Source organism: Zeugodacus cucurbitae, chromosome 6, assembly GCF_028554725.1.
Source record: "Zeugodacus cucurbitae isolate PBARC_wt_2022May chromosome 6, idZeuCucr1.2, whole genome shotgun sequence".
Classification (NCBI taxonomy): domain Eukaryota; kingdom Metazoa; phylum Arthropoda; class Insecta; order Diptera; family Tephritidae; genus Zeugodacus; species Zeugodacus cucurbitae.
Window position 1 is genome coordinate 40,316,942 of NC_071671.1, and position 23,206 is coordinate 40,340,147.

At 38.5% G+C, this 23,206-nt stretch overlaps 1 pseudogene; it reads left to right on the forward strand.

Annotated features, from left to right (window-relative positions):
- The first annotated feature begins 146 nt into the window (after window positions 1-146).
- Window positions 147-22,890, forward strand: LOC128922549 (odorant receptor 94a-like; annotated as a pseudogene).
- Window positions 22,891-23,206: the final 316 nt, after the last annotated feature.

Here is a 23,206-nt window from a genome sequence, read left to right on the forward strand (position 1 = left end):
GGTGCATAAATACAATAAATAAATTGTGGCGGACACCGGTCTATTAAAAATTATACAATTTGATTTAAACAACTAGGTATATAAACAAATTCAGACAGGTACAGAAGTACATTTAACAATAGCATCAAACACTTCAAACTCGCATCATGTTTTGTGATAGAATTGCAGGGTTGCGATTTCTGATAAAGGATCTAATTGTTTATGGACTCTGGCCTGTGGCTCGTAACGCTTCAACGTTTTTTGGACGATATTATCGGTATTATCAACTCACATTGAATATTACGATGACATTTAACTTTACACTGCTCATGTGGATCGAAATCATACTTAGTGAAGATATATAGTGTTCCATGAGTTGGCGCTTGTAATCACTGAAACCTGTCTCAACATAAAAGTTGTCAATATTTGGCACTATACATTTTTCTAATGAGCTAATGAGTTGCTTTTTGAATGGGACAGTAGCGATATGTTTTTAAAGACAGTGGCGGAACAAAAGATGTGGCGAGGCGCACAGCGGTCCTTTCGCCGGGTTTTAATCGGCTATACGGCGATCAGCCATTGCTCGTTGTGGTTTTCTTTGTGCGGAATTTTTTTAAGGACACAATTACACTGCCCATTCCCATCTGGTTGCCAGCAGGTTGGCGCGCGAACCCTGCATGTCCAATTTACGTGTATGAATTTGTTGTCATGCGTCTCATTGGCATGCGAATGGAGCGATTGGGTGCTCAAGAGAACGACGGAGAGATCACCAGCGAGCTTGAAAGCATAATAAAACTCCATCAACGGGTTAAGTGGTGAGTTTTGAATAAAATGAAAAAATAAAAATTCAGAATGGTCGATTAATATGTCGAATTCTTTAGTATGGCCAAAGGTTGTGAGAGAATCATAATGCTACCTGTGCTCACACAGATTATATTCAGTTCTCTCATCATTTGTTTCACTATTTACTCTCTACAACACGTAAGTACTTTTCTTATTCCCACACTAAGTCAAGTAATTAAAAACAGTTAACATTCTGTAGAGGGGCTTTGGTGAGGACCCGTCTCGTTTTTTGGCCTACGTGCAATATGCCATAGCCATGCCTATGCAGATATTTCTGCCGTGTTATTACGCCAACGAAATAACCATAGAATCACAGAGTTTGAGCAGCCATCTCTACAACTGCAATTGGACGGGAATGTTTGTGTATAATAGACGCCTTATTTTTACCTACATGGAGTCTTTGAAGGAGCCAATAATTTTGTATGCGGGGAATTATTTTGAAATTGGGTTGCCGGTGTTTTCAAAGGTATTTATAGAAAGATTTTGATATACGTGTATATTCTCCTGTATATCTGTAGCAGATAATAGACGGGAATAATCTTAACTCAATTAAAATATCTAAATAGTTCAGTCGATGGAAGATTTTCCTAACTTTTTAATTAATTTGATAACATTCGGCCTCAAACAAATTACACATTGAAAATGTACAAACCCGTACTTAAAGTCATTAATTTGTTATCGGAGTCAAACCACTACGGATTGTGATAGAAGAGTTGGAGTTATCATCATGTTGATAAATTATTTCTTTTTTCTAGCACGTCAAAAACTTAAACTAGAACGATAAACGAATTAAGGAAAATAATTCCACCAAAAAATTGGTTGAAGTGAAATGGCAATTTCACCATAAAACAGTTATGACTATCCAAGAAGAAGAAGAAGACAGCCAGCCGTATTAAAGTATCAAATTGGGTACATACATATGTATGTACAGTGAAAAATTTCCAAAGATCTGAAATCAAGCTGCTCCACATTCAAAGCCAATCTGGAATATTCATATCAGAATAACAGAAGTCAAAAACATGTTTTCCATTCAAGAAATTAAAGAGCTAAATTTTGAGCCACAATTATTTCATGCCAGCAACAGGGCCGGGCCAAGGACCTGCATAGTCTGCAGAAAACATTTCGACTAAGTTAATATGAATTTAACTTTAGATATAATTCTATGTGAAAAAGCGCGCGACCCTATAGTCGGAGTGGAAAGTCTTTTTGGAGCACTTGTTACAGGTATAATGACTTCGTCAGCATCACTGAACTTGGTCGCTTTTTAAGTAATTTTTTAATCCTGGAATTCAAAAATGAAAAGAAATGCCGAATTAAGTCGCATCGAACTGTTACGAACAAGAACACAAAGAGTTTCGTCGAACAAGACAGACTTATCGCGATTCACCATTCTCCCGCCCCCTTTTCAATAATCCAGGAGTTTCCGAGACAATAGTATTCTCGTTTGAAAGTGGTCTAACGAAGATATGTTTTTATACTCTAGCAACATGGTGCAAAGTCATATGGAGGATGGAAGTTCACGTAAGTGAGGAAGGTTTCTGACTGTCATTCACTTGGGAGTGGCCAGGAACGATTCTTTTGCATGTGGCTCAAGCAGCTCACGACTTCCGGTCTTAGACCTAGTATCCTCTGGGTAGCCAACAGACATCCGTTTGGAGGCGAGCTAAAGTGGGAAGGCGAATCCCGCTTATGCTGTAAACGAATAACCAATGATAATAAAGGCTGACATCACCGCAATCCAAGAAATGCGATGGATGGGACAAGGACGGAAGAAGGTGGATCCTTGTGACTTCTGCTACAGCGGCCATATAAAGGAGCGCAAATTCGGTGTGGGATTCGTGGTGGGATAGAGACTCCGTCGTCGAGTCCTGGCATTCACTCCGGTGGATGAACGTCTAGCCACAATCCGCATCAAAGCGAGGTTCTTCAACAAACGATCTGAGGCTGTTCGACTTCGCCGTGGCCCGAAATATGGTCGTCTGTAGTACTAGATTTCAGCATAAGAAAATACATCAAGCTACTTGGCTGTCCCCGGAAAAGCTCACACGTCAACAAACACAAGGAATGTTCGACATCGAGAAGCTGCAATCACAACCGATTTTCTACTCGACTTGCACTCCTGCTCTCTGAGAGCACTCATCAGCATCTCGGTATAAGGGAACTGTGGGATGGCATATCAAACTCCTTACGTACAGCTGCAGCCGAAACAATTGGTTTTCGTCAACGACAAAAAACAAGCTGGTACGATGAGGAGTGCCGTCTCGCAGCGGAGAGAAAACAGACTGCCTACCTCGCAACGTTGCAAACGACCACAACACGTGCGGGATGGGATAGATACCGAGAGCTGAAGAGGGAAGCGAGACGCATCTGCAGACAAAAAATAAAGAGGCCGAAATGCGTGAGTACGAAGAGCTTGATAAGCTGGCGCCAAATCTTGGAGAAGACCCGTGAAAAGGGGATCGACACACACCACCTTTTTGTCGATTTTAAAGCTGCTTTCGACAGCACGAAAAGGAGCTGCCTTTATGCCGCGATGTCTGTATTTGGTATCCCCGCAAAACTAACACGGCTGTGTAAGTTGACGTTGAGCAACACCAAAAGCTCCGTCATGATTGGGAAGGACCTCTCCGAGCCGTTCGATACCAAACGAGGTTTCAGACAAGGTGACTCACTATCGTGCGACTTCTTTAACCTGATGCTGGAAAAAATTATAAGAGCTGCAGAGCTAAACCGAGAAGGTACAATCTTCTATAAGAGTGTACAGCTACTGGCGTACGCCTATGATATCGATATCATTGGAAACAACACCCGCGCCGTTAGTTCTACTTTTTCCCGCCTGGATAAAGAAGCGAAGCGAATGGGTCTGGTGGCGAACGAGGACAAGACGAAATATCTCCTGTCATCAAGCAAACAGTCAGCGCATTCGCGTCTTGGCTCCCACGTCACTGTTGACATTCATAACTTTGAAGTTGTAGATAATTTCATATAACTGGGCACCAGCATCAACACCGATAATAATGTCAGCCTTGAAATCCAACGCAGAATCACTCTTGCCAACAGGTGCTACTATGGACTGAGTAGGCAATTGAAAAGTAAAGTCCTCTCTCGACGAACAAAAACTAAACTCTACAAGTCCCTCATCATTCCCGTCCTACTTTATGGTGCAGAAGCGTAGACGGCGTCAACATCCGATGAGACGGCACTAGGAGTATGGTCCCTTAAACATTGGCAACGGCGAATACCGCAAAAGATGGAATGATGAGCTGTAAGTGTTGTTCGACGACATAGACATAGCCCAGCGAATAAAAAGACAGCGGCTACGCTGGCTGGGTCATGTTGTTCGAATGGACGAAAGTGCCTCAGCTCTGAAAGTTGCAGTACCCGCTGGTGGAAGCCGAGGAAGAGGGAGACCTCCACTCCGATGGAAGGACCAGGTGGAGAAGGACCTGTCTTCACTTGGTATTACCAATTGGCGCCAAACTGCCAAAAGGAGAGATGCGTGGTGCGCTGTTGTGGACTCGGCTATAACCGCGTAAGCGGTGTCTACGCCAGTCCAGAAGAAGAAGAACATGGTTCACAGAGACTATAATATTTAATTTTGCCCACCAGGTTGTTTGTGTCACCTTGATATAAACGAAATAGATACATATATCAAAGTGATTAGGGTGACGAGTAAAACTTGAGATATCTTAATGAAACAATGAAAACCTATAAAGTGCTCTAACTAAGCCACCCAAAAGCTATGAAAAATAAATTTTGTGTAAATGATCACAATAAGTGATTTTATATATATCTCGCGAACTGCTAATGCTTTATAAACCAAACTTACTGCAGTCATTTTTCTTACTCCATTAAAATGGGTGATATCGGATAATAACCCACCTCCCATACAAATCTTATGTTGAAAACAACTACAATTGCGTTAAAGCACCTACGAAAAAGTCAGAAACACCAGGTTTTACAGAGGAAAATGAGCGTGGCGTTGGGTCAAAAACCATATCTCAGGAACTATTCAACCGATTTCTATGTGATTTTTTCTTGACACTCTGATGTTACCGATAGAAAATGTGCGAAATCAACTAACAACCACGCCTCCTTTCACTATACCACGATTTGGAATTCCATCTGATTCGTTCACTTTACAATACATACATCACGAACCAATGAAGATCCCAGAGTAAAACTATCCACAAATACTGAATTTGAGGTGTGGCATCACTCCTTTAAAAATCGTCGAGATCGGACTATACATTTTAAGGTCACAGATGTCGAACGTGAAGATCTCTGTGTCAGTGGATAATTTTATATCCAAAATGACGATAACTTTCTCAGAACTCAGAACCAAGAAAAATAGTAAAATCGGTTCAGGAATTACTCCAACCCCCATATACAATAAAAAAATATTCGTTACTCTAGCGGACTTTGTGACGAATATATAGATCAAATTGTGTTTTCTCTTAATAAAATTAAATAAATAAATTGCGAGAGTATATACCGTTGGTTACGCCCGAACTTAGCCCTTCCTTACTTGTTGTATATAGATTTGTATATGGCATACTACTGAATCTTTATCAACGGACTTACTAGTAATATTTCCTTTTGATACTTCATTGTAAGGTGTGAATCATTTTATGGAGTAAAACTCCCCAATGCAATACTAAAATGTGGAAAAATAGTAAAAGTGTGTAACTCACTAGTGAAAGAACTAGGAACAACATTTGATAGAAAATATTTTATAGAAGAAGTGCCTCAAATTGATGTAAAATATGGAATAATGGGCATATCGCGCCTATTTTTTACAGACTATAATTGTTCAAGGCCCAATATACTGAAAATTCGGACCTCAGATCCTGTGGGTAGTTTTTACCCTAAATATCAGTAAATCTTTTAAATATTCTAAATAATACAAGGGGAATCTTTCCCTTATAATATACTCCTGTGCCAAAATAATAAGTCAAACTTCTAAACCATTTCGTGGTAGTCATTCACTAAGTCCACTTCGCTAACACGACTGCCAATACGAATTTATTTCAATAGTATATGAAATATTTTCACTGTAAAAATTTTAATTATTTACAATTTCCAATGAAAATGCAAATGCGCGAAGGTGAAACCACGAGAGGCAAATAACGGTAGTTTGTTTGAGGGGGAATTCAGGCGTTGATTCGCCTGTGTTTGTGTGCGAAGGAAATTTAGAATGTGGCGTAAATATAAACAGCGTAAAATATAGAAATTTCTGGCAGCAAAGCAACAATGAAAACAAAATAATAGTTGGTGGTCACATGTGTATACACACTTAGAAACATATTTGTGTTTATATGGTATTTGTATGGAGTGCGCTTGCAATTTTATGTGCGTGCAAATGTGGCAATAACGAACTGCGCTGGAATTTCGCGTTTCGCATAGCGTAAAGTAAACACTGCGGCGTGCCGTTGCATTAATCATTTTCATTTATTTATTTATCCATGTAAATAGTAAAATGTAGACCTAGCAGTGCATCGGACCCGAACATTTTTTCGAAATTTTGCATAAAGTGAAATCTTTCGAATGAACATATCGGTCAACGCGTTAGTTATTATAATATCGTATAATATTTCCGAATTTCATATTGAATTTATACTGCTGATATTGAACAATATTTCTTTTACTTTATAAATCTTGGTCTAGACCCCATATACCAATTAAAATGAACATCGTCGTTCGCTGACTTTTCTCTTATAACGATATTACCGTAAAATATCTGTTAAATTAAGCGAGAATATTTGCGTCATGGAAAGCTGCTGCTTTCTTCACTCAAACCAGCGCTTGCAGTGTAACTACTGCAGATTATGTTCGGACCAGTACTGCCTTCAAAGCGTGATTTCTGTCAATGCATGGGAACTGTTGTATTTACTGCTGGGCACTCGCAAATATATTAGTGTTAGAATATTGAAAACTGGCGTCAAAAGAATGCAAAACACTGCAGTGGTCGCTAGGGCGTGTTACAAACGCCATTTCAACTGGCAGGTAAATTTACAAAGTAAAAGTCCAAAAAAAAAACAATCAATTTGCAAAAATTTGCATGCAAATAAATAATAAATTGAAAATGGTGCAAAATTTCATGTGTTTAGAAAATTTGCATCGATACAGGCGCGTTACAATTATATGGCTTTGGGTATATTTATTCGCAAGATTATGCCGTATGTGTTAAATAATTGCTTTCACATGTGTATTTTGACAACTGTTAATGAATTGCAGGCGAAACACTTTACTGAGCGCTAAATATTAATATTAAATAAGCTGCGTTTTAAAGCACGGGTTTTGTTTAAATTTAAGTAAATTTATTGTGATAGGAATTTATTAAATTTATTTAATAAAGCTGACCTCTATCATCTCTTAAATATTCAATTATTTGGATCCATCGCGTTTGAAAAATTAATTTCTTACACTATCCCGTAAAACAGAAGCGTTTCTTATTGTCTTTTTCACATAACATTAATCATAGCAAGGCACGTGTGAATAAGTGATTTTAGAAAAATATGCACTTCCGACTGAACTGCTAAGATATTAGATAATCTTACTAATTGAAAAGATGATTGGAATCTTAAATAGAGAATTGAATTGCAATATTGCTGCTGGTTGTCTGTTTGAACAATTGGTATAGTTTGTTCGATTCTCTACTACTAATTAAGATACTTTGCCAGTAACCACGATGTTTTACTTAAGGAGCTGAATATATGCTTAATTACAACATACATATCTCCAGGGAATACCATCTCACAAGTGGTTTCGACACAATCCAGCACATTCTTATCTATTGCGTTGACCTCACTAGAATGAGGAGTAATGGGCATAATTAATTCACTTTGTTAGTATCACAACATATCGCATTTGTAGATATTTGATATATGATTGGGGATTACCTCATTATACAATTTTTTGCTTATTAACACATTACTAAAATGAACAAATCTATTCTGAATTTATTTAGAATATCTGAGGAATTAATCTATATTTTCGATAAAAAATTATTCATAGGCACTGAGATTCTTACGTTCGACAAATTTGAATCATTTAGTATTAGTATTAGAGCATAGTTTTATTCCGATATCTTCATTGGTTCTTGATGTACATATACATATATTGAAAATAATCGAATCGGATGGAATGCAAAATTATGGTATATTTTTTCCATCCGTAATATTAGGGTGTCAAGAGAATATTATTTACCATAATCGGTCGAAATTTGGTGAATAGTTCTAGTTTAGGTGTAACAAACAACCGTTTGAACAAAACTTTTATAATCTGTTCAACATGTTGTGAATGAACGATACCATGACCAATTATGTCGAATTTTATGTCTTTAAAGTAATTTTGCGCTTAGTTATTTGTCGTTTTCCAGATTTAATTAGAAATAATAAAATGTTCTGCAATTTACTGTTGCTTTTATATAATAATTGAATTGATTTCTGTTATTCAGCTTAACATGAGTCGGTATTGACGATTTTTTTTGTACTCGTGCGTAATATTTTTTTTGTAAAGAAAGCAGATAAGTTTTTTTTCATAATATTGTGCTTAGAGAAATAGGGAAATAATATTCATTGTTTTAGTGAACATATTTATATTGTAGACTCCATATTTACTTATATGAAACTATTTTGAAGGTTTTCAGGGGGGTTACGCCACACTGAAATTTCAAAAAAAATTTATTTTTTTGGCTTAATTTCAAAGTTTACATTCAACAACAACAATTTTTATACTATCGAAACAAAGTTACAAAAAAGGAATCTTTGTTTTGTTCACATAACGGTTGTTTGTGTCACCCAGAAATAAAAGGGTTAGATATAGGATTAAATACAGTAGAACTTCCATGACTCGAACTTCTATAACTCGAAGTTCGCCATAACTCGAACTCTTGAAGTGACAATAGAAGCAACTTTCAAACAAATTTCCTTCCATAAATCGAACTTTTTGGTAAGGGAAAAAAAATTAAAATTTTACTATCAATGCTGGATATGAAAAGAGTCACTCTATATCGTATGTAGGGGAATAAAAAATATGATATTACACTTATAGATTTCATAAATCGTGTAACAAAGGCATGAGATACAGACGTCAACAGCCAAACAAAAGCAAAGTGCAACAAACAAAATTACAGGATACATGTTTTAATGTATTTAATTAAAACTGTGTATAAATCTATATTTTCCAGCTTTTTGAGAAATTATATAACCAGAAGTCTCTCAAACTCGAAATTTTTTTGTGGATTATAGTGTTTCGAGTTAGATAAGTTCCACTGTAATCAATGATATAATGATCAGGATGACGAGAAGAGTTGAAATCCGGATGTCTGTCCGTCCGTTTGATCGTGCAAGCGATAACTTGAGTAAAAATTGAGATATCTTGATGAAATTTGGTACACATATAAATAAATAAATAAAGTTATAAAAGTAACATTTGGTAAAAAGGATCGCACTAGGCAGGAGTATATTTGGATGTATTTTTTGGGGAATTGGGCGTGGCTCCACTCCCAAATAAGATTTATGTACGTATCTCGCAAACCAATAAAGCTATATAAACCAAACTTTCTGCAGTCGTTTCCATTATGTATCCCACCACACACCATTAAACTAGTTGAAATCGGATAATAACCACGCCCACATCCCATTCAAAGGTTAGGTTGAAAATTACTAAACGTGTGTTAACTGACTAACGAACAGTTAACGTAAATTTTACAGAAAAAATGGCAGAAAGAAGCTGCACTCAGATTTTTTATACTCTCGCAACAAAAGTTGCTAAGAGAGTATTATAGTTTGGTCCACATAACGGTTGTTTGTAAGTCCTAAAACTAAACGAGTTAGATATAGGGTTATATATACCAAAGTGATCAGGGTGACGAGTAAAGTTCAAATCCGGATGTCTGTCTGTCCGTCCGTCCGTCCGTCTGTCCGTCTGTCCGTCCGTGCAAGCTGTAACTTGAGTAAAAATTAAGATATCTTAATGAAACTTGGAACACGTGTTCCTTGGCACCATGAGAAGGTTAAGTTCGAAGATGGGCGGAATCGGACCACTGCCACGACCACAAAATGACAATAACCAAAAACATATAAAGAGCTGTAACTAAGCCATAAATAAAGTTATGAAAATAAAATTTAGAACATAGGCTCGCAATAGGGAGGGGCACATTTGAATGTAATTTTTTTTGGAAAAGTGGGCGTGACCCCGCCTCCAAATAGGTTTTTTGTATATATCTTGTAAACCAATATAGCTATATAAACCAAATTTTCTGCAGTCGTTTCTTTTTACAGTCCAAAAATGAAAGAAATCGGATAATAACTACGCCCACCTCCCATACAAAGGTTAGGTTGAAAATGACTAAAAGTGCGTTAACTCACTAACGAGAAACGTCAGAAACACCAAATTTTACATAAGAAATGGCAGAAGGAAGCTGCACTGAGATTTTTTTACAAAATGGAAAATAGGCGTGGCGTCGCCCACTTATGGGTCAAAAACCATATCTCAAGAACTACTCGACAGATTTCAATGATATTCGGTATATAATATTTTCTTGACACCCTGATGACACTGGTGGAATATGGGCGAAATCAGTTCACAAATACGCCTACTTCCCATATAACTCAATTTTGAATCCTTCTGATTCGTTCACTTTATAATGTATACATAAGGAACCGAAAAGATAGCGAAATAAAACTTTACACAAATACTGTATTTGAGCTGTGACATCACTTGGGGAAAAATTGTCAAAATCGAACCATGACTTTTCAAGGCTCCTGATATCAAACATGTAGAACTCAGTGCCTAAGGGTAATTTTTTTACCGAAAATATAGGTAAATCTCTAAATAAATTGCGAGAGTATAAAATGTTTGGTTGCACACGAACTTAGCCTTTCCTTACTTGTTTTAATATGTATTTATAAAGCTTAAGATATGTATAAAATTAGCAAATGTAAAATGTAGAGAAGTGCTACCTCAAATAGTTTTGTCAAAAGCATTCCTAAAAACCATCCGATTTTCATGCGTTCAGGGTGGCGTAACCACTTAACCGAAAGAGTTCAGCAATTTAAAATACACCCGAGTCACGTTTCCAACAAATATCCTGGCATAAAATGTACCCAAAAATGTTTGTGTGCGTTCGAATGCATGTGTCCATTTAACACCTAAAAATATGCTAAATTGTTGTCATTCATATGCCTTCCGTGTTTTGTACAGCGATAAATACGCGCTGCTATGGGCTTATTGTAATTAAAATACTTGTTAATTACACCATAAGCATGTAGTCGCAACGCCTAATCCTATGCACCGTTATAGGCGGGCTGTTCTCGATTTTTACATATAGATAAATTGTAATTTATTTTAATAGCCTGTTACTCACATCGGCAAACAAATGTATATTAGGGTGTTGCCTGTTACGGAAGCTTTGCTATATGCACACCGCCCACAATTTCTAATCGCCAAGCGCAGTCAGGTGTTGAGTTTATTGTGCAATTGGTGGAAAAAAGTTGATAGCTTTTCATTTTATTTGCTCAACACACATACATCCTTGTTACACATGTAAACACATATACATATGGCTATTAAATATTTTGAATTAGCGCGATGCTATTAAGCTTTAGCATTCAAAATCATCCCTGCAGAGAATGTTGTAGTCTCATTTCGCATTCTTACTCTTTCGTGTCCTTCAACAACTGGGAATTTAACGGTAATACAAGTTCACTTTACATATATAATAATAAAGACTCTTTGTAGAGTAAATAATTTTTTTATAGAATCCGTTTTACCAGAATGAACTCTGTTAGAACAATTTATGAGTTCCAGGTAAACACGCTGAAAGAACACAAAATTCACAACAAAATGTCTATAGGGTCAATGAAAAAATCTCTTTTCCTGAATATTTTGGTGGAGTTGTACTTATCTTAGTTTCCATAGTTATAGACTTTCGAAATATACAAAATGGAGATTATTTGAGAGCAACATTTGTAATTCTTAACTAACTGAAGACAGCGCCAGTCGGTAGTTAACAGCAGTTGTATATTTCCTGCAGGAATGGTTGGTAACGTAAAAAATGTGTAAAACTCAACTGAATGCCAATCATTCTACTCATTTGACATTTGACAAATATTATCAGTGAGATATTCCCACGATGTTTAAAATATTACAAGAATGCTGCAGAATCGCAGAAGAATATGAAAGAGCGATGTAATATTAATGTGTTCTTCATTTGAATGCTTGAGTATTAATTTTAATGAATTCAAGTAAAAATTTTCGAAATATTTGCAGAAGAAGTAAGTACTCCGTGAAATATACATTTTATTTCATATTCGAATGATTATTTTAATATTTTAAATTAACTGAAAATTTTAAAGTAAAGAAACAACTAGTTCATACTAAATTAGTGATATAGCTAAGCGGATATTAGATATTTTCATATAACCCTTTCATCTTCTAGTAAAACCCCATTCTCTTATGTGAAGTGGTCCTACAATTCTTTAATACTACTAGTGAACCCGTAGGCCTCCGTTTTTATGAGCAATATTTGGTGTGAGTTATTGTTTTCTTAAATAATCCCTCTTAGTACTAATCGAGCATACTTTAAGTGGACTAAGCTCCACACTGCGACTCAAGGATAAAAAATTGCATCAGAATGCCCCAATCGCTAAATAAGAAATAAAGAAAAATCAATTGTGGTCATGCGGTAGGGTAAACACTTTAAACTGCGCATTGCAGAGCTATTATGAGATGAAAAAACACATATGTACGCACACATGTCAATGTATGTATGTGATTGGCGTTGCAACCGTTTAGCCGGTTATAGCCGAATCGACGATAGTGCGCCACCTCTCTCTCTCCTTTGCAGTTCGGCGACAGTTGGAGATCCCAAGTGTAACCAGGTCGCTCTCCACCTGGTCCCTCCAACGGAGTGGAGGCCTTCCCCTTCCTCGGCTTCCTCCGGCGGGTACTGCATCGAACACTTTCAGGGCTGGAGTGTTTTCGTCCATTCGGACAACATGACCTAGCCAGCGTAGCCGCTGTCTTTTTATTCGCTGAACTATGTCAATGTCGTCGTATAACTCGTACAGCTCATCGTTCCATCGTCTGCGGTATTCGCCGTTGCCAATGTTCTGAGGACCATAAATCTTGCGCAAAATTTTCTTCTCGAAAACTCCTAGTGTCGTCTCATCTGACATCGTCCAAGCTTCTGCACAGTAATGCAGGACGGGAATGATAAGCGACTTGTAGAGCTTGATTTTGGTTCGTCGAGAGAGGACTTTACTGTTCAATTGCCTACTCAGTCCAAAGTAGCACCTGTTGGCAAGAGTTATTCTGCGCTGGATTTCGAGGCTGACATTGTTCGTTTTGTTGATGCTGGTTCCCAGGTATACGAAATTATCTACGACCTCGAAGTTATGACTGTCAACAGTGACGTGGGAGCCAAGACGCGAATGCGCCGACTGTTTGCTTGATGACAGGAGATATTTCGTCTTGTCCTCATTCACCTCCAGACCTATTCGCTTCGCCTCCTTATCCATGCGGGAAAAAGCAGAACAAACGGCGCGGTTGTTGCCTCCGATGATATCAATATCATCGGCGTAAGCCAGGAGCTGTACACTCTTGTAGAATATTGTACCTTCTCTATTTAGCTCTGCAGCTCTTATAATTTTTTCCAGCATCAGGTTAAAGAAGTCGCACGATAGTGAGTCACCTTGTCTGAAACCTCGTTTGGTACCGAACGGCTCGGAGAGGTCCTTCCCAATCATGCCGGAGCTTTTGGTGTTGCTCAACGTCAACTTACACAGCCGTATTAGTTTTGCGGGGATACCAAATTCAGACATCGCGGCTTAAAGGCAGCTCCTTTTCGTGCTGTCAAACGGGTAAATGCTATTCGAATTTCTTCATGGTCGGGTAATGGAACATCTGTTCCATCGTCATCGATTCATCCTGGTGTTGTACTCTCACCAGGTCGGAGAAGTGTTCCCTCCATACTCCCAGTATGCCCTGGACATCGGTTACCATATTACCACCTTGATCTCTACATGAGGATGCTCCGGTCTTGAAATCTTCGTTAAGTCGCTTCATTTTTTCATAAAATTTTCGAGCATTCCCTCTGTCTGCCAGCTTACTCACGCAGCGTACTCACGCATTTCGGCCTCTTTCTTTTTTTGTCTGCAGATGCGTCTCGCTTCCCTCTTCAGCTCTCGGTATCTATCCCATCCCGCACGTGTTGTGGTCGTTTGCAACGTTGCGAGGTAGGCAGTCTGTTTTCTCTCCGCTGCGAGACGGCACTCCTCATCGTACCAGCTTGTTTTTTGTCGTTGCCGAAAACCAATTGTTTCGGCTGCAGCGGTACGCAGTGAGTTTGAGATGCCGTTCCACAGTTCCCTTATACCGAGATGCTGATGAGTGCTCTCAGAGAGCAGGAGTGCAAGTCGAGTAGAGTATTTCGTGGCTCTCTGTTGCGATTGCAGCTTTTCGACGTCGAACCTTCCTTGTGTTTGTTGACGGGCGTTCTTTGCTGCACAGAGGCGGGTGTGTATCTTCGCTGCGACCAGATAATGGTCCGAGTCTATATTTGGTCCTCGGAGCGTACGCACGTCTAAAACACAGGAGACATGTCTTCCGTCTATCACAACGTGATCGATTTGGTTCCGCGTGTTTCGATCAGGAGACAGCCAAGTAGCTTGATGTATTTTCTTATGCTGGAATCTGGTACTACAGACGACCATATTTCGGGCCCCACCGAAGTCGATCAGCCTCAGGCCGTTTGGCGATGTTTCGTCATGGAGGCTGAATTTTCCGACTGTTGTGCCAGAGACACCTTCTTTACCCACCCTGGCGTTAAAATCGCCAAGCACGATTTTGACATCGTGGCGGGGGCAGCGCTCATAGGTGCGTTCTAGGCGCTCATAGAAAGCATCTTTGGTCACATCGTCCTTCTCTTCCGTTGGGGCGTGGGTGCAAATCAGCGATATGTTGAAGAACCTCGCTTTGATGCGGATTGTGGCAAGACGTTCATCCACCGGGGTGAATGCCAGGACTCGGCGACGGAGTCTCTCTCCCACCACAAATCCAACACCAAATTTGCGCTCCTTTATATGGCCGCTGTAGTAGATGTCACAAGGACCCACCTTCTTCGGTCCTTGTACCGTCCATCGCACTTCTTGGATGGCGGTGATGTCAGCCTTGAGTCGTATGAGGACATAAACCAGCTGGGCAGAGGCATCTTCCCAATTAAGGGTCCGGACATTCCAGGTGCATGCCCTTATATCATTATCCTTAAAACGTTTGCAGGGGTCGTCATCAAAAGGGGGGTGTGTCATCCGAGGCTTTCGTAGAGTTTTCATGGGGGGGTGTTTTTATGTGGTGGGTCCCAAACCCTACGCACAACCGCATAAGCCGGCTTCGCCTTCCCACTTTAGCTCGCCTTCAAACGGATGTCTGTTGGCTACCCAGAGGATACGTGGTCTAAAACCGGAAGTCGTGAGCTACTTGAACCATGTGGAGAAGAATCGTTTCTGGCCACTCCCAAGTGAATGACAATCAAAAACTTTCCTCACTTACATGAACTTCTACACATGATCCCATCCTCCTACAAAATTTAAAATTTTATTATCAGGGAAGAATTTTAAAAGAGTATTTCTATATCGTATGGAGGCAAACAAAAAATATGATTTTATACTTATAGATTTCATAAATCGTGTAACAAAGGCATGAGATATAGACGTCAAAAGCCAAACAATAGCAAACTGCAACAATGTAAATGATGGAAAAATAAAAGAAGCCTAATCCCAACACTTCCCCTTTGATTGTGAATACGCACTAAAAATATACTCATAATATATTTAGTAGTTATATATGTATGTGTGTATCAAATGGCTACCCAGTAGTCAAAAAAGTAGTTATAAACCATTTAGCAGCTAATATGAACCACAAGCGAAACCCAACATATTTCATTCGATTTCAAGGTCAGTTTTGGGTCAGAAATTAATCAGCCTTATACCGATTCATAAAATAGTGATATGGAGCAAAAACACTGCTTTGATTAAATTGGAAAATCGTTCCAAAATTGTCAGTCCTTTTCCGTCGAGTTGGATTTCTTCTAGGAATTTCTTCAGAGAACACATGAGCTGATACGATTATGGATTAGTTCATATACTTAACTATAACAGAGTTTGAATTTGGCTGATTTGAAGGTATATTTTCATTTAGATATAAGCATGATATGAAATTCTATATACAATTACAAATTTTTATTTTGACCTTCCTTAACCTTTCCTTCCTTAACTCGAAGTTCTCCATAACTCGAACTCTTGAAGTGGCAATATATGTCAAATTTCATACATGAATCGAACTTTTCGACCAGGACATTGTACAAAATTTAAAATTTTACTATCAGGGAAGAATTTTAAAAGAGTGTTTCTATATCGTATGGAGGCAAACAAAAATATGATTTTATACTTATATATATATATATTTGGCGTGGGAACCGCTTTAAGCGATTATAGCCGAATTCACCAGAGCGCGCCACTCGTTTCTCCTTTTTGCTTTTTGGCGCCAACTGGAAACACCAAGTGAAGCCAGGTCACTTTCCACTTGATCCTGCCATCGGAGTGGAGGTCGTCCTCTTCCGTGATTTTATACTTATAGATTTCATGAGATATAGACGTCAAAAGCCAAACAATAGCAAACTGCAACAAACAAAATTACAAAATACATGTTTTAATGTATTTAAATACAACTTGTTGCGAAGTAAATAACTGAAACTGTGGTTAAATCTATATTTTAAAGCTTTTTGAAAAATGTATGTTTTAATGAACATTTCTATAACTCGAAGTTTTTATATTATTATTATGGTGATTCGAGTTAGAGAAGTTCCACTGTGGTTCGTTTTCGAAAAATAAAATTTTTGGTCCAATATTTAGAAAGAACGTTGAAAATATAAATTGTTATGTATACATCAAGAAAATTGAAGCTGTTTTAACATACATAAAATACACATATTGACGGATCTATTCGTCATGTATAACATTTATCAAAGAATTTGTTTGGATCTCTAGAGATCCCATATTATTTAGAAACATCATATTATTAATATCAGTTTGTTGGAAAAGAACTGACTGCACTAACTGTCGGGTCAGTTATACTATCGTACATCATAAACTCCAAAAACAAATATTTAATTTAGGAGTAACAAATTTCAAACCATTCAAATATAGTATATATGTTTATTGATAATCGTTGCCTAAGTTATGCTAAAATTTATCGCCCAAACGATAGCAAGAAAGGAAAGGCGAAGTTCGGATGCAACCGAACATTTTGATACTCTCGCTATTTATTGATATATGTAGCTTTATTAAGATAAAACACAGTTTCACCAATGTATTCGGCATAAAGTCGGGGCATTGAAAAGTTAAAGTCCGATTTCGACAATTTTTCCACAAGAGATGTCACAGTTCAAATACAGTATTTGGTAAAGTTTTATTCCGCTATCTTCATTGGTTCCTAATGTACATATATATTATAAAGTGAACGAATCGGATGTAATTCAAAATTGAGTTATATGGGAAGTGGCGTGGTTGTGAACCGATTTCGTCCTTTTTCATTCGTGTTATCAGAGTGTCAATAGATCAATAGAATATTATATACCGAATTTAATTTAAACCGGTCGAATAGTTCCTGAGATATGGATTTAATCAATTTGTTCTAAAAAATTTAGTGTTTCTGATGTTGATGAAAAAAATTACATTAAAATATGTCCTTAATAGTGCGATACTTTGTTACCAAATTTTACTTATATAACTTTAACATGTGTACCAAGTTTCGTCAAGATATCTTAATTTTTACTCAAGTTACAGACAGACATCCGGAATTTAACTCGTCTCGCCATCCTGATCATTTAGATATATATAACCCTATATCTAACTCGTTTAGTTTTATGACTTACGAACAACCGTTATGTGAACAAAACTATTATACTCTCTTGGCAATTTTGTTGTGAGAGTATAAAAATACTGGTATAAAATCCTTGTTGTAACCAACAAATAAGTAAGTATGATTGCGGGTTTTGGTTTTCAACTTAACTTCGATGTTGTGAACCAAGATCACCACAATAAAGTAAATATATGTGGCTCAACACCGATACTTATTATTTTTGAGTTTTTACGTTACTACAACAATATGCCACCAGAACATGTGAAATCCACTACTGGGTTTATTATGGTATGTTGGATGGAAATATATTTTTGCAATTTTCCAACAACATAGCTGAAATAGCCCCCAGCTATGGCAGCAACATCAAAATACACGTACGCATCAACACAAAGGTGAAATTTATTTGCGGCATATTTATCCTCCGCTGACGAGTGTGTTTGCAGCGTATTATTCTATGAATTTAAGTTTTGAAGTGAGTGGGTACACACACATATACAAACATATATGCAGGACCCCAATCGCAAAGCTATTCCGGTTCGGTCATTTGGCCAGCGGAATGCAATTCCCGGGGCGGCAACTTTGAAGCGCCAGTGTTGCTGGTAACCACGCGTTCGCCGCTTCCGCTGCTGGGCTGAGCGGCAGCGTGAATCCCCAAACTGCCGCAACTCTAACCTAACCTTAGAGAGCTGGAATAACATGTAAATATGCGCCGACGGCACTTGATTGTGTTGGAATGGCGAACAAAGAACGAAGGCGAAACACGCTAAAATAACTATAAAATATAAGAATAACAATAACAACACTGCAAAAGAAACAATACCACAAAGCAGTTGTTGCATTAACACATAAACACAGAGGGGCAAACGCATATGCTAGCGATCATATACAATTGAAGGTGAAGCTAAACACACACACACGCGCTCATGTGTATGTGTGAGTGTGTAACAACAAAAGCTAAAAGGATGCCAATGAGCAGTAGTGTAAGGGTTGTTGCAAGTGCAGTTTCATTGTTTGTTTGTTGTTTTTTTGGCTATTTGTATTTGTATCTGCTTTTGTATTTTTTTGTTATTGTGGTTGTTGTAGAACAATGGAGAGCGGCGTGTAGATTATGGCTCAACCTACGAATTTGCTTCGAATACAAAACTGAAGCAGCCTTTAGCGCATACAACAACAACAACAACAACAACTAATGCCAATACACAATGAGCATTTGAAGGGAAAATAAAAACTTCAGCAAGAAAATAAACATTGATATGTACATACACTTGCATATATATTCGCAGTTTTAGTATAAATGATATATCATACATAAATGCAGTGTGTTAATGTCGCACACCCACACCCATCAGCCGGCCTGATAAACGTAAACACACAACGTAATCACTTATGTAATATATCACATATGCACCTATGAGCACTGTAACCCCACAAAAGGTGCACGAGCGTTACTAGCCGACAGGCTTTCATATCATGGCGGCAACTTCGGAAAAGCCGCTACGCTCTTGAGCTCTTGAATTAAAATTACACAAATAAATTCCAAAATAATATATATGTATATATGTACATATAATGCATATGAAATAATATAAACGGTCACCGGCAACCCGGCGTTGAGCGGGTAACGCCGCAGGTGATAACGAAAAAGGTGCACGCCATTTCAAGCTGGAGTAAGGGCACAGTGGATTCCTGTAGGCTGGCGGCGTTCCACATGTGCGTCGAGTGTGGGTGACGGTGGAATTGGAAGGGGAGCAGGTCAGTGATGTGGGCTGCAGCAACACAAACAGTCAAAGCAACCAACAACGCCTTTTGAACCGAAGCAGACACACAAAGTGTTGACCCCCTTCTCGGCGTACTCGCTCACACACACACACACATTCCTACTCACCCACTTAGGCTCGGAACAAATCCAGAAAAATACGAAATTTCATACAAATGCCATAAAGATAAATTACAAATATTTCAAAATATGCCGAGAGCAATTACAAAGAAGGCAAGGGTGCTGGAAGGAGGTATGCAGCGGCGGCGGCAGCGCAGCGAGACAAAGGGGCAGTTAAATACGACGACGATGTATCGGAGAGAAGGTGCACAGTCCGGTACAAATGAGATAGGCAGTGAGCGGGGCGGGTACGGGGGCGGCTGCCCAACGTCATGTCCGTAGGCGCAGCACAGGACTCATAAAGCAGTGTCAAAGTGAGGAGGCGGCAGGGTAAGTGGAGTTAGCCAAGCCGACTGGGCAACACGGCACGCGGGCCGCCTACCTACATACACATATGGCCGAGATACTCTGTGCATAAGCAAACAAAAAACATTATACATACATATGTATATGATATATATGAGACCTTTGTAAAGAAATATACATATGTATATGGTAAAGAATAAATATATATATATTCATATGAACTCGTTTGGACAAAAATTTCGCCAGCGGCCAATATAAAGATTTTCAGGTTCATCCATTGGAGAGTTAACATAATAATTTACTATTTATGTGTGTGTGTGTAAATGTCGGCATGTGTGTATGTAGGTTGATGAGGAGGTATTTTGTGCTGGAGGGCAATTATGTTACGTGTATCATACATATACACATTTTTATTTATGTATATATTTCAACGCTTGAGAGTGACAGTTGGTAAATGAGTGAGGTTAAATAAAAATTTTGAAACGGTACTTTTTAATTAAGCCCAAATTACTACCTTGCACTTATTCATATTTGTTTTTAGTTTTCATACATATAAATGCAATTGTTCAAAGTAAACTTCAAGAAAATAAAAATTATTACAAAACAATTCTGAATTGAATAAAAATGCCATATCTATTAATACTTGCATATGAATATTATATAACCTTATGGCTTTGATAAGGATTCAGACACTTTTGTTGATAACTTGTTTCTAGTTTCAGTTATTAATAATTCTAATGAAGATAAATGTCTTAACATGTCTCAACAACTCAGTTAATTAGACATCGTGATTGATTATGAACAGCAAAGCCCGAGCAGAGCCAGGAGCTGGGGTATCGACAACAGTTGGTTCACTACCTCATTACAGAGAAGCAGTTTGTGAAGTACTCTAATAATCCAAAAAATTGTCAAGCTATTTTTAGCTGCAGTACTACTTTAACCTTGAATACTCCTCATAGAAATACTTAGCAACTATCATTTAAAAGTTTTCGAAATAACGGTGGGACCAAATACATTTAACGGTTAATAATTGATATATCTTAATGATATCAAGTGGGTGTGCGTCGTTGACCACATAAAACACTTCTTCAACCTGCTGAATGACAGTGAAAGTACGACACCACGAGATAGCGAACCGGATTCTCCAATCGATCATGATGGAGAATATGTTGCATTGCCCGACTATGAAGAAGTCCGAATAGCAATTACCCGCTTGAAGAACAACGAAGTGGCGGGGGCGATGATACTTTATCCTTGGAAGCCAGAGTCCAAATCTTTGAGAAGCTTATAAAAGGTGTCCAAAGAAACCGGTTAGCTCTAGGTGTAATGCCATCTGCAATCTGCAATAAAGTCAAATATGTATCTTGCCTTAACATATATTCCGGTTTCCAAGAAACTGTATGCTCTAAATGTATTAAGAAATTATATACATTTTTTCGAAATATGCATGCATTTTGGGTTTTTATATATCGTCGACATGCATATAGTACACACAAAAATTTATCGATTGTTTGTTTTCAGAAATAAATTGATATCTGCTAAGCTCTACCGTGGAATTTAAGTTATTGAGGGGGGACATTTTTGCAGTTCATTTTGGAAACACCCATGCATTTGCACCGTCATTATCAGCACAGAGACTGCAGGAGGTACTCGACTTTTTGTCGACATAAGCCACAAGGAGCACCGGAGTAGCTGGAATAAAAGTTAGTAGTTTTCAGTTTCCACTTTTCATATCCTGAGTATGCAATACACTCATAACGTTTCCTTTCTTCGCCACAATAGAGAAACAAAAGCAGCTGAGTGCAACATGGCAGCCTCACATGGGGAGCCGTTCTGTTGACTGTGGCAACCAAACACACACACACCCGCAGCCTCGCAGGTTCGTGATCAGGATGTTATGTGGCCTGCTTGAACGGATGGTTGGTTGCTTGGTTGGCTGGTTGATGAAATGCCATTTGCTTGTTTGCTTGGTTGACTGGTCTTGGCGATGGCGATGGCGATGGCGAAATTATGGTTCACTGAGTGTGTGCTTCGGTTAAATGACGCGGTGGCCACTTTTCTTACATCTCACATAATGCATGCTGTATGCTTGTGTGAGTGTATGTCCTTAGCCACATGCTTGAACAGCCGGTACTGTGGGTGGTGACGTCGGACAACATGGCGGGCGCGCATGAGTATTTTAGCTTGAGGAAAAGCGCAGGATAGATGATTGAGGTCTGAGATGGTCGGACGGTTTGCCAGCTCGGCGGATGGATGGCTGTTGGTTGCTGTCGCGTTGCTCCTTGCAATTGCCGTTGGCGATTTGAAGGCGAATGAAAAACCACGCTTGAATGATTTTCCTCTTTCGCATTTTTCTTTATTCCCGCAAACACAAACTCACATGGTTGACATACAAACTCAACTAGCGCACATACGATAAACCTATATGGATAGGCATCTCTACTTTCCATAATATACTTACATACTTTCATACAAATATAAATTGCTTGCTTGCCATGGCTTGGCCTATAATGCGCGAACCCGTGCTGAAGAGTGGTTGAATTTGTATGTAAGAATCTCCATTTGCTCAAAATGCCGTAGGTACCTGTCCAAGTACGTCTTCGTCGCCGTCATCGTAATCGTTAGCGTCATTGTAGTGCTCAAAAATATCAACTATCACTGCGGCATACCAACCCACACGTATCAAATCATTATATGTAATTGCAACAACATCGACATAGTCAGCAGCTCTACTGATTAATCAGTGAGCTACGGTATATTTATGCGCTATGCTTTATCGTTTTCTCTTATTCTCCATATATTGAGCTCGCTCTCTTTATCTCAACTTAATACAGCGCTTTAGCTCACGCGCCTTCCCCGTAGTTGGCCAGCCGGAAGCAAAGCGTAGTTTGCCTGCGGGAACTTGTTTAACCGACTCTACATCGTCATACATTAAAGGTGAAATTACACAAGAAACGTAACATGAAATTATTATAGTTTACGTAAAACTCGAATAAATTCACTGGAACGCATGGAACTCAAACAAGCTCTACATATAATATAAGGAACAATGCAAGTCATTTAATTTCAAGGTTTTCAAAGCCACTTGAAGTTGGTTGCGTTCACACGAAATAAGGTTTCAATTTAGAAAAATTCCGCTTTGAAATTTTTGAGTGTTAATCGACAGATAAGCGTACGCATCAGCATATCAGTATAGCTTCGGCTTTAGTCTCACTGCAGCTCAGTGTTATGCGAATAGCGCTCCAATATGGACTTGTGTTCAGCTCATTCATTTCA